The 13519-nt window shown below is 36.6% G+C and overlaps 1 pseudogene; it reads left to right on the top strand.

Annotated features, from left to right (window-relative positions):
- The first annotated feature begins 6201 nt into the window (after positions 1–6201).
- On the top strand, positions 6202–7570 carry LOC142835030 (26S proteasome regulatory subunit 6B pseudogene; annotated as a pseudogene).
- The last annotated feature ends 5949 nt before the right edge of the window (positions 7571–13519 follow it).

Genomic DNA, 13519 nt, shown 5'->3' with positions numbered 1-13519 from the left:
GTGTATATATATATATATATATATATATATATATATATATATGTGTGTGTGTGTGTGTGTGTGTGTGTGTGTGTGTTTGTGTGTGTGTGTGTGTATACATACACATATATGTGTGTGTGTGTATGTAAAAAGCATGAAATTGTAGATGTTTCTCTAATGACTAATAGCAAATAAATATGTATGGGTAAAGAAATCATACATATTGATCTCAAATCAGGTTTTTAACTTAATATTGAAAAGTGAATATCGGAATTTAAATTCAGCATACATCAATGTATATGCTATTAAATACATATTATGTCTCAAACCTGATTTCTCCTTGAAATGTCTTTTACTTACTCAGATGTCCTAGACTCTGACTTGTTGGCAAGTCAAGGTTCTTAATTCACCATGCTATTTACTTTTTATTTACAAGAGAATATCTCATCAACCTCACCACTAACTTCATTTATCAATGATCAAATAGCACATAGTACTCTTTGAATAGATAGTGAAAGAAAATTAATATGAATTTTCATTGAACAATCCTGGAGTATCTTTAAATTTTAAATTTACTAATGGGAGGCTAACAGTGTTAGATGACAATTTCATTTAACAAAAATCACATGATGTTAATTATGAGTTAGTTCGTAGCTACTATGGAAAAGTAACTAGTTCTCTGTCATTCGGTACATGAAGCAAATAAAAATACTGCATTGTTTTTCATATTACATTTTACTTTTCAATTATCAGTGCTCAAAGAATAAGGCCACTTTGAAGAAGACTTGAGGTATCCACATTTATTATAAAACATTGTAACTTATGATTGATTGAAGAATGAAATACAATAATAGTGTCTCCAATTAGACAAGTTATACATTTTTATTTAAATTTTATTAAACCATGGCTCGACCAAATTTATAAATGTGAGAGAGGCTAGAAAAGTGAGCTACTACTTTCCTTCAATTCGAAATCTGTAAAATAAATTTATTTCACAGAATTGAGAGAAACAGAGCATTCAGATTATGACAGATGAAACCGACTCCCAGTGCCTCCTTTGTTACATAATCCACACTTATGTAACTTAGACTTCAACATTTTAGAAAACATAGTTGTTTAAAGACTTTATTTTTAACATGACACTTTATTCCAAGCACTGATACTAGTTTCTATCTAGACCATATCACCAAATAAAATCTGCATGAAGGCTCAAGACAGTGATAAGGAATAAAGCGATCTGAAATATTTTTTTCATCACAACCATAATGACCCATGCCAAGATATCCACTGTTTTTTTTCTGACAGTTAAATCGTAAATTGAAAAAATTCTACATGTTTTTAAGTGAAAACAAAGCAAACAAGTATTTTAATCTGAAAGCTATGATCACATAACAATCATGATGTTGAAAAATATTTGCTAAAAAAGGTTTTGTAGCCATCTGCCAGAACCTGTGTACACCATTAAATGCTCTGTGCTTTCCAAGAATCTAAGCTGATTTCAGAAAAAAAATTCAAAAATACAATGAAAAGTCTATCCTTGACTCAACATTGTAATGATCATACACATTTCTTAAAAGTGGCCAAAGTAGGTAACAGGTAGAGATGCATAATTTCCAAAATAAATGAATTCTTAGTTGGCCTTCCTGACAAAGCGTAATTGTTATCACTCATTGTAGTCTAAATGTACAAACAGCATATTGTTAACCTACTGAAGTGTCCCACTAAAACAAGACAACTGTGAGTTTAAGTTACTTGCCGCTGCTGCACTCAGTGGCCCCCTAGTCCTGCATAAACAGCTGGCCTACAATCAGCTGTATATGAAAGGGGAAAGTAATCTTTAGACAGTTAGTTCTGAGACATTCATTTCTCTGTTCCCCTAGGTGGAAAGGAGCATCACTTTCCAAAGTGCCACACAGTACAATCAATGCCTCATCTCACGCCATCTGTTTTCCAGCTGACCAGAGTGGGGGAAATCACCTACACTCCAGACCACTGCTGAAATGTGTTGTAATGACCTGATAGTTTCTTCTCAATCATTTTTTAAAATTTATTTTAAATACTAACTATAGTTTCCCCTCCCTCCTCTCTTCTGGATCTCTCCCCACACTTTCTCCCTACCCCTATCTACTCTTCCTCAGTCCCCAATGAAATGGGGAAAGGCCTCCCATGGTAACCAACAAAACATGGCACATCAAGTGAGGCAGGAACAAGCTCCTCCCCCTGCATACTTTTCACCACCTTCATTCAACAGCTTTACAATTCTGTAGCAGAGTCTTGAAATGAGCTTAGAGTTAAATATTACCCATACACTTAAATCAGTCCTGGGATTTAATAACAGTTTCTTTTTCTTCTAAACTACTTTTTTTCTTCTCCATCTTTCTAATTATTGTCATCAGTGCAAACCTTTTTTTTTTCTTAAGAGGAAATATTGGTGTTTTAGAGTGAGATATTGAAATAGTGCATTTGTTTTATAGATGATACTGCAACAGTTAATGTTCAAGAGCTAAGCACTACAGAACTTTCTTAACAAGCCTAAAAATTAGGAGTTAATTGAACAAGAAGTGAAATAGTACTTCCTAATCAATGTATATCATTTTCTATAATATTCTCTGAATAAAAAACCTTGTTGGATGAATTAATTCTTAATATCTGGAACAGAGGAAAAGTTCTGAGCTACCTAACAAAATTAATAGGACTTTACACATGAACTGTAGTGATACTTTATTTATTTTTATAAATGAAGCTAGATGAAAAACCAGAAGGTAAAACTAAGCTACTAGAGGACAGGCAGTGGTATAACACAACTTCAAACTCAGTATTTGGGAGACAGAGACACCTGGAACTCTGTGAGTACAAGATGCCACCCTATGCTACACAAGGTCAATGCAGAAACAGATCCAGGTTGCGGTGGCTCTCAACTTTAATCCTTGGGAGTCACATACTTTTAATTGTAGTCAGAGGCTGTTAGTTTGTTTCTGGCTGCTCAGCCCCGAAATAATCACACAGAAATCATATTATTTACAGTACTGTTTGGCCAATTGCTTAAGAATATTCTGGCTAACTCATATCCTAAACTAATCCATCTCCATTAATCTGTGCACCATCATGAGGTCCTGGCCTACTGACAAAGTTTCGGCAGGCTTTAGCAAAGGTGTCTGTCCCCAGAAGTTGCCACATGGCTTCTCCCTGTTCAGTCTCCTTTCTGCCAACATTCAGTTTAGTAACTCTCCACCCCTGCCTAGCTCTATTTTGCTTTTTCACAGGACAATGCAGTTTCTTTGTTCATTAACAATTAAAAGCAACACAGATACAGAAGGACTCTCCATTTAATCCCCGCACTAGAGAAGAATATGAAGCAGGATGAGACAAGAACTCACTCTCTTTCAGTCTGAGGATTTTTTTAACCCCTTTGAGAAATTCAGCCAATAAGGAGCCAGAGCTAATGGGCCAAGCAATGATTTAAATAATATGGTTTCTCTGTGATTATTTCCGGAGCCAGAGCAGCCAGGAAATAAATAAGTGGCCTTCCTCACAACAATGGGAGAAGCACAAAACCTGACTGGACCTGCTAGGGCCCTTCAAGGGTCACCTTCCTTCTTTTACTTTAGAACATTTTTTTTCTCATAAAATTACCTGAAGCATTTTACAGTGTACTCATGGTCCTTTATGCTACAAAGAGGATGTCTTTGTGAAAGGGAACAGAATACCTCCGGGTCACTCTTTGTCCACCCCTGTGCTTCTGCAAATGTCAAAGCTTTCCCCCATCATCTTCCCTGTTTAAACAGAGCAACTAAGAAATTGTCCTAAGACTGAAGATTGAGCCTTAAAAGATCATGTGCTAAAGAAAATGGATACTGTAGGTTTATATCTGCATAACAGCCTCTGGAGGAGGAAGCTACAGCAGTGTCCAAGTTGAAAAGTAAAAGAAATAATTAAGCAAGCTGTCATTTGAAGCATGGCTAGGTGCTGGAAAATTGATGGGGTGATGGAGGAATGATAGACAGCCACACAGACGCATGTACAGAAAAGCTGGGATTGGATGGATGCTGTTCACCCTGATGGAGTCTCACTACACAACAACCAAGAACCCCAATACTCTGCTCAGATCCAGAAAAGGTATAGATAGTCTCAGTAGGGGGTCTTTGTAGAGGAGCAATCTCAGACTGCAAATATTTTTGAGGAGGAGGCAGTGGTAATGCCCACTCTATCAAAATTATCCCATACCAAAGGAAGTCTTTGCCAACTCTGGTGAGTCTGAAGTGTATTACTTCTCCCCTCATTATGTTCACTATGGCTTCCTATGCTCACCACAGAAAGTGTTTAGGGAAAAATGCAAATAGTATATAGTAAGCTCCCAGCAGGGAGATACCAGTAACACAGTGCAAAGTTTCCAGCCTCTCCTCCTTCTCTTTTGTTTAACCAGCTCTAAGTGCAAGATTTGTATTTAAAAATAAAACAATAGTCTCTATTGTCTCATCTCTTTGTCTCCTCCTCATCTCTTACAATTCACATAAAACAACATGACTGACAATACTTGTCCCAATTTCCAGGCATGAATTTAAGAAACTAATCAATGATAAAATCTTTCATATAAAAAAAAAATACCAAAGTAATCACCAGAAACCCAAATGGGCAATCAGAATAGTAACATACCAGTAGATGTCTTTTCTGCTTCACCTGTCTGACTTTCCACACTGAGTACATAGACAATAATGTATTTGCTAATATAGCACTCAAAATCTAATTGGTTCCTCTCAATGATCCACACACTACCAAGCTACCATCTTCTCTCAATTTCTTACTATCCACATTAATTAGCTGTTCCTCATCCACTCCATTTGGGACACTGTTGCCAATGATATACTTGAAGTATGAATAACCCACTCCCTATCTCTTTTATAGTCTTTTGTTGGTCTCACAACACTCATATGTAGGTAAGACCCTACTTATACATTTTGACCCTTTGATGTTTTTCTACAAAGGCATTTGGGTTTTGCTATTGTGGTTGTTGTTTTGCTTTTTGGTTTTTTGTTGTTGTTGTTTTTTCTAGTTTTTCAAATGCATATTTTCTCTATAGGTTTAACTGTCCCAAAACTTTCTCTGTAGACCAGATTTCAAAATCATAGAGATCCACCTTACTCTATCTCCTCTGTGGTAGGATTAAAGGTATGAGCCACTCCCATTTGACCTTATATTTGGTCTTATTAAAAGTGTATGTGTGTTTGCATGCAACTCTGTGTGTCTTTGTGTGTGTGTGTGTGTATGCATGCATGTATGTCTTCCTTTTACTTGAAATATCATTTTCCCTTATTTTTTAGTCAACTTCTACTAGATCATCAGAAATGAACTTAATTATATCATGATAATAGTTTTGTCTTTTGTGATTTCTCTTAATGAAAATCTATTTCTAAGACTATAATATTAAATTATAATATAATTAAAGAAGTAAAAAAATTAAATTAAAATATAAATGCCAATAAAATATAAGTTTACAGAATAAAGTTCCACAAGAAAAGAACATTTTTGAATGTTGGGTAGAAGAGTTGGATATATTCAAAGTACTTATATAAAATTGTCTTTTTGAACTTAATTGTATGTACATTGAACATGGAACAAAAAAATGTACAAAATATGTACTTTCCATATGCAATACAAATTGAGAACTAAAAATAATATCCTTACAGTAAATACAGTTTTCCAAAGGATATAATACAATTAATTGAAATGACAAAATGTATATCTATGGTAAAAATGCTACTATCTACAATGTTATTTTTTTAAATCAAATTATTTCAAAAGAAAAAAATTCCACAAATGAGCCAAACGGTGGTGGTGCAAGCCTTTAACCCCAGCACTCCAAAGGTAGAAACAGGCAGATCTCTGTGAGTTTGAGGCCAACCTGGCCTATTAGAGCTAGTTCCAGGACAGGTTCCAAAGCTACAGAGAAACCCTGTCCTGGGGGGGGGGGGGGAAGAAAAGTTCCACAAGTGGAGAAAGGACATGTTAAGGCAAGACAGAAGAACATATTCAAGTGGCTAAAATCATAGGGAAAGAATAGAAATGCATATTATACTAATTAGTTAAGCACAAATTTAGTAACAAAAACAATGTTTGCATCCATCAACCTAAGCAAGGTGTAAAAATGTGATAGGATATATTGTGTGAGATGTGAAAAGATTTTGACATATTTTTTAAAGAAATAAAAAGTTGTTTTTAGAGGCCGGCTTGGTCACTATGGAGGAGATAGGCATTTTGGTGGAGAAAGTTCAGGATGACATCCCAGCATTGTCTGTGTCTCGGCCCCAGACTGGCCTGTCCTTTCTGGGGCCTGAGCCTGAGGACCTGGAGGACCTATACAGCCGCTACAAGAAGCTGCAGAAGGAGCTGGAGTTCCTGGAGGTCCAGGAGGAGTACATCAAAGACGAGCAGAAGAATCTGAAGAAAGAATTCCTACACGCCCAGGAGGAAGTAAAGCGAATCCAGAGCATCCCATTGGTCATTGGCCAGTTTCTGGAGGCTGTGGATCAGAACACAGCCATTGTGGGTTCGACCACAGGTTCTAACTATTATGTGCGCATCCTAAGTACCATTGACCGGGAGCTGCTCAAACCCAATGCCTCCGTGGCCTTGCACAAACACAGCAATGCGCTGGTGGACGTGCTGCCTCCCGAGGCCTACAGCAGCATCATGATGCTCACCTCGGACCAGAAGCCAGATGTGATGTACGCGGATATCGGAGGCATGGACATCCAGAAGCAGGAGGTGAGGGAGGCCGTGGAGCTCCCGCTCACACACTTCGAGCTCTACAAGCAGATCAGCATCGACCCTCCCCGGGGAGTCCTCATGTACGGCCCACCTGGCTGTGGGAAGACAATGTTGGCAAAGGCTGTGGCACATCACACGACAGCTGCATTTATCCGTGTGGTGGGCTCAGAGTTTGTACAGAAGTACCTAAGTGAGGGCCCCCGGATGGTCCGGGATGTGTTCCGCCTGGCCAAGGAGAATGCACCAGCCATCATCTTCATCGATGAGATCGATGCCATTGCTACCAAGAGATTTGATGCCCAGACAGGAGCTGACAGGGAGGTTCAGAGGATCCTGCTGGAGCTGCTGAATCAAATGGATGGATTTGACCAAAACGTCAACGTGAAGGTAATCATGGCCACAAACAGAGCAGACACCTTAGATCCAGTTCTACTGCGGCCAGGACGCTTGGACCGCAAAATTGAATTCCCACTCCCTGACCGTCGCCAGAAGAGGTTGATTTTCTCCACTATCACCAGTAAGATAAACCTCTCTGAGGAGGTAGACCTGGAAGACTATGTGGCCTGGCCAGATAAGATTTCAGGAGCCGACACCAACTCAATCTGTCAGGAGAGTGGAATGTTGGCTGTCCGTGAGAACCGCTACATTGTCCTGGCCAAGGACTTCGAGAAAGCCTACAAGACTGTGATCAAGAAAGATGAGCAGGAACATGAATTTTACAAGTGACCCCCCCCACTCCCCCTCACTCCCTAGACACCTGTCCCAGAAGCTAGTTTTCTCTTTACCCATGATTAGTTTAGTCAATAAATGGATGTGATTGGATCTATTTTAAAAATAAAAGTTGTTTTTAACCCACCAAAATTAATCCTGAACCATTTATTACAATAAAGTATTCAAAGCTGAGCAGATAGACTAGGAGATTAAAGGTGTTGGCAGTGCAAACACAGGTACCTGAGTTAGTTTCCTGGGACCCTGTTATGCAAGATTCATGTGCTGTACATACATCTAAAAAGTAATTTTAAATGATTTTTAATGTTTAGAAATGAGAAAATTCAAAGATGCTTTGACATAACCCATTTACCCTTGAGAATATATTACATACTAATAAAGAGGATAAATCAGGATAATTATACAATGATGCAGCTTTTAGATGGGATCATAAGCAATTAATTATAACATAAACATTAGCCATAGGGAGTAATCAAAGTACTTCTTTCATCTCCACACCAGGATCTATATTATGAATCCATTTAAAGAGTGATTTATAACAAACTGATTTGGAGAATTCTCTATGACATTATTGTTTAGAAAAATAACATAATGAAGAATAATACCACTGTGATAACACAACAATAACAGAACTCTATCTATGCGTATAAAGAGGTAGCAATAATATGCAATATGATATATGCAAAGGAAAAAATTAAAATCATATAAATGCCACTCCATTAGAAAAAAAACACATATCATACCAAATACTGTCCAGGAAATGAAACACATATCATACCTAATACTGTCCAGGAAATGAAACACATATCATACCTAATACTGTCCAGGAAATGAAACACATATCATACCTAATACTGTCCAGGAAATGAAACACATATCATACCTAATACTGTCCAGGAAATGAAACACATATCATACCTAATACTGTCCAGGAAATGAAACACATATCATACCTAATACTGTCCAGGAAATGAAACACATATCATACCTAATACTGTCCAGGAAATGAAACACATATCATACCTAATACTGTCCAGAATATGAAACACAAGTTATACCTAATACTGCATAAGTGACCCAAAATCTGAGACTAGATAGCCCAGGGACCTAGGGTAAAAACAAATACTACTGTTCTTTAAAAAAAAAAAGCAATAAAAGAATTCCTAATGACATTCTGTTATACTCATAGAAAAATGGCTTTCTTAGATGTTAGAGAAGGTTCCACCTGCAGCAGATAGAACAAATACAGATAGCCACAGCCAGACATTATGCAGTATGCCCACTGAAAGACTTTGGTATATTCAACCTTAAATGAAATGTCTCCAACAAATCCCTCCTATCTGAGCTCAGAGAACCCCATGGAAGAGTAGGCAGAAAGGTATAAAAGCGAGATGGAATGGAGGACACCAAAAAAATAAGCCTTCCACCTAATCAATATGATTAATGCTTATATGAATTTATAGAGTTGGAAACAGCATGTACAGTGCCTACACATTATGCAATCAGGTCCTCCGTGAAAATATTATGGATTCTAGTTTTTTTAAAGTGGTCTTCAGAGTTTGTGAGCAAGTGGGTCTCTAATTCTTGTGCCTTCTCTTCACCTCTTTTTGCTTCTGTTTGTTTGTTTTATCAAAAATTCATGTGTTAGTTTTTGTATTATCTTAATACATTTTATTGTAATATTATATTAGTATACTGCTTGTTTTCTAATGAAATATAGAAAGAGTGTGGGTATGGATTGAGGGGATGTGAGGAAAAACTGGGAGGAGTAGAGTGATGGAAAACTATTATCAGTATATATTATTTGAGAAACCACTTTGTCTTTCAATAAAAATAAAAATATTTGGGGCTGACATACTACATTTATATATGGGGAGAGTTTAACTATGCTCTTCTAAAACAATTTACAGGTTCTGTAACTTGACCACATTCAGATGCTTATTGTAAGTGATTAAATCAAATTAAATAAATATCAATATTACAAAATAAGGAAGAAATACAGACTTGAATACAAAAAGAAGTCAGTCATTCCCTAAGAACACAGACGCACAGGTCCCTAATTTGTCTCCTCATACAGAGGAACAGAGGCACTTAATTATCATTCTACCGCAAATCTATCCAACCTATCTATCACATATTCCATTTTTGGATACATCTTAATTAATTTCAATTAGCAATATTTATAAGGCACCTACTGAGCAAACACAACTTTAAGATCTAAGGATGTAGAAATAAATTAAATGAATATATGTACAATTAAATAAAAATAAATAAAAGCTAAAGATTGGAGGTTATATTTAAATCAGACTAAGAACAGATTTTTATCTTTGGTCTCATCAAATGAGACAATTGTACTCATCAAGGTAGGCTCCACTTATGTGACTAGCTGGGCAACCCTACTGGACTCAATGGGGAAGAAGGAAAAAAGGAAAATAATCTCAAATTTGGGTGGGAAGAAACAGAATAGGGATAAGTGTGGCAAAGGGAGAATCTGTACGAGAGAGGTGACTGTTCTAAAATGCATTATATAAAATTCTCAAGGAAGTAAAGTCCTGCAAAAGTGTTTTCTTCTTTTTTCTCTCTTCTTTCCTTCCTTCTTCCCTTCTTTCTTTCCTTCCTTCTTTCCTTCCTTCCTTCCTTCCTTCTATGCCTATTTTTAGTTACCTTGATAATTGGTTTATATTTTTTGATTATTTCAAAAATTAAAAACATATAATCAAATGATATTAGTTTATTTGAACAGTTAATAATGTGATTATGTTAAGTTATACTTAAACTAGTAATGATGAAAGAAAATCTATTTTATGTTTTCCAATTTCAGAAGATTTTCTTTCAGAAAAAAATTTTGTTTCTAGCTTGTAATTTGTAACCTTAAAGCTGCTTGCTTGTTTACTTGAAAGAAAAATCCTCTTAAAAATCAGGCAAAATAAAAGAGATATCTGGATTAGCTCATGATTATGAAAGAAACTCAATCAGCAGTGAATAAGTTTTCATAGGTGAAAACAACATATCAAATTGATCATTAAAAATGGACTGCCAAAAGAATATAAATAGATATTCCTCAAAAAAAATTGAGAGAAGAAAGTCTTCCAAGAAGGATGAGAAAGGTACCAGCATAATAAGATGGACGCATATTAAAACTACAATGAACCATCACCCAAACCAAAGTGAGAGCAAATGATGGGAGCATGAGTTAATGCAGGCACTGTGGGGATCTGCATGTAGTTCCCGCAAGAACACTAAATACAACTAGCATTTACTTTCCTGCTTTAACCATGAGATGCTTTTCTTTTTCCCTTGACACTAAAAGATAGTTTTGCCTGTTGTATTAGTCTGAGTTGACAGCTATGATCCTTCCAAATATGAAATACAATGTCCCAAGCCTGTCTTGCCTTTAAATTTTCTTTTGAGTCGGCATCCACTGTTTTGATGGACATGCCTTTATAGTCAGTCAATGTTATTCTCTAGAAGCTTCCAAAACATTTCCATTGTTGTGAATATTTGGTTTTATAGTTATGGTATAACGTGAGGAATTTCTTTTACTGAACAGTCTATTTGATATTCTGTATGCCTTTTCTACATAAATGGACCTTTCTTATTCTGGATTTGTGAAATGATCAGGGTATTAAGTTTTATCTAAGGTGCCACCCAACATTAGAATGTTGACTAAACCATTAGGCACTACACAGGGGTAGGTCTCTTAAGGGCTGGGTTCCTCTATTTTGCCTTATATCTATACCCAAGCTCCTAGAATGGTGTCTTTCTACTTGGGATTACTTTGAGTAATAGAGAATCAACTTTCTGCCTTCTCTATTTCTGAGGACTACTCTGGACCTGTTCCTAGAACTGGATCCTTTCCTGGCTTTGGATAGGTCTTGTTTTGACTCTCATTTAATGTTCATAAATATCTGTACAGTTAGTCTCCAGTATTTTGACTGAATTTCTGGCACTTACATGTTGAATGTGTATTTAAATAAGTATTTGTTGTACTATAACTTTAATTGTCTTGGCAAGTCCAAGGGATAAGCAGAGTGCTAAAGTAGAGTAGCAGAGGTCATCCCAGTTTATATGCTTCTGAAGTCACATAGGTTATGTTTATATGGAAGTCATATGGGCTATGGCAGTCTCTTGGGGATACAATGGGATTTGAGACTAGGACTCTTTGACAGTACATGAAGCTATTGTGAATTCAGGTTACAAACGCTGAAGCTTGGAAACAGGTCAGGGACTTGGGTAACAGATTTTTTTTTAAATATTTATTTATTATGTATACAATATTCTGTCTGTATGCCTGAAGGCCAGAAGAGGGCGCCAAACCTCTTTACAGATGGTTGTGAGCCACCATGTGGTTGCTGGGAATTGAACTCAGGACCTTTGGAAGAGCAGGCAATGCTCTTAACCACTGAGCCATCTCTCCAGCCCCAACAGATTTTTTAATCTCACCTGAAGTTCAATGGAGATGACAAAATACACAATAAAATACTTGCAAACCAAATCTAAGAATTCATCAATAAGATCATATCTTATCATTACATAATCTTCATTCCTGTGATACAAAAAGACATTGATTTCATGAAGACATTAAAACCAACCAACATAATCCACCACATAACAAAACTGAAAGACAAAATTATACACGAATCTATTTGGGGCTGTTCACATATTTATGGGTCTAAAGCCATCTCCCCAGATCATGGACAGACTCTCAGGGACTGTGACTGAAGGAAGCTGAGTCTTCCTTTTCCAGCAATCAGCAGCAGCTTCACATTTGGCAGTAGGTCCTCAGCTATGGCAATTTCTTTTAGTTTAAATTAACATGAATTATGAATATGTACCAAGCACATTCATAAGAATTTTGGATACTACACAATGTGTTTTGTTCATTTCAATAATGCAAATGTTTGCTGTCATCATCAACACTGACATTTTTGGTTTTGAAGTTGAATTTCTGATGGTGTGGGGGGTCCTTCTGTCTTTGTGCTGCTTTTATTGATTAATGAATAAAGAACTGCTTTAGCCTATGGCAGGGAAGAACAGAACTAGGTGGGAAAGCTAGACTGTATTCTGGAAGAAAAAACGGGCAGAGTTAGAGAGAAGTGGTGGAGCCACGGGAGACAGATGGTGGGAACTTTAGCCGGTAAGCCACTGTTGTGTGGTGATACAGAGACTAGTAGAAATGGGTTAAATTAAGATGTAAGACATTAGCCAATAAGAAGCTAGTGCTAATGGGCCAAGCAGTGATTTAATTAATACAGTTTCTGTGTGATTATTTCAGGTCTAAACTAACTGGGAACCCACAAGGGGCCTCCCTTCTTCAACATACTGAGTATTTTCCTTAAAATGCACAAAGATAGACAGAATAGATATTCAGCCATACAAGTGACCTTGAAAAGATTATCTAGTTTGAAGAAGTCATACAAAACTCTGACTTGTCTGATAATTTCATGAAACTTTTTTCAGTTTGTAAGCCATCCCTGAGAATACCTAAATCAAACTTCAAAGTAATGTCTCCTATCTTGCCGAGTGACTGCTCTCGTGTCATAGCTAACAGTGGCCATTACAGCAGCAGAGGCAGAGAAAGCCAACAGTAAATCTTGCCCTTTTTCAGTTAGTTCTGGTTTAGGAAGATTTACTTTTATAACTGTGGGGTGATTTCTACCTTATCAACCTCGATTCTTTAATATCTTCTCTCCAAACTGTTCTACAGCCTCTCAAGGTAATAATAGGTCCTAAGGGTCAGAACCATATGAGTTTTCTTTTTGTAGCTATCAATGTGTTTGATTTTGACAAATTACTTTTATTGTCTTAGCTGCTGTAAAATATCCTTGATTTTACTTTGGAAAGTTTTCACAGTATAAAATTAAAGTGATTTTTCTTTTGACTGTAAATCTAATTCCCTGTTTCATTTGTTTATATCAGTGCAAGTCTCTTCCTTGTACAATGTAAATCTGGGAGCCATATGATTCCCAGAGGTAATTTTGACTCCAGAATTTAAGCTGGAACTGATTTTTTTTTCTCTCTAGGTAGTGATACTTCATGTAGAAAC

This window comes from Microtus pennsylvanicus, chromosome 14 (genome assembly GCF_037038515.1).
Source record: "Microtus pennsylvanicus isolate mMicPen1 chromosome 14, mMicPen1.hap1, whole genome shotgun sequence".
Classification (NCBI taxonomy): Eukaryota; Metazoa; Chordata; class Mammalia; order Rodentia; family Cricetidae; genus Microtus; species Microtus pennsylvanicus.
This window is presented reverse-complemented; position numbering and strand designations above follow the sequence as displayed.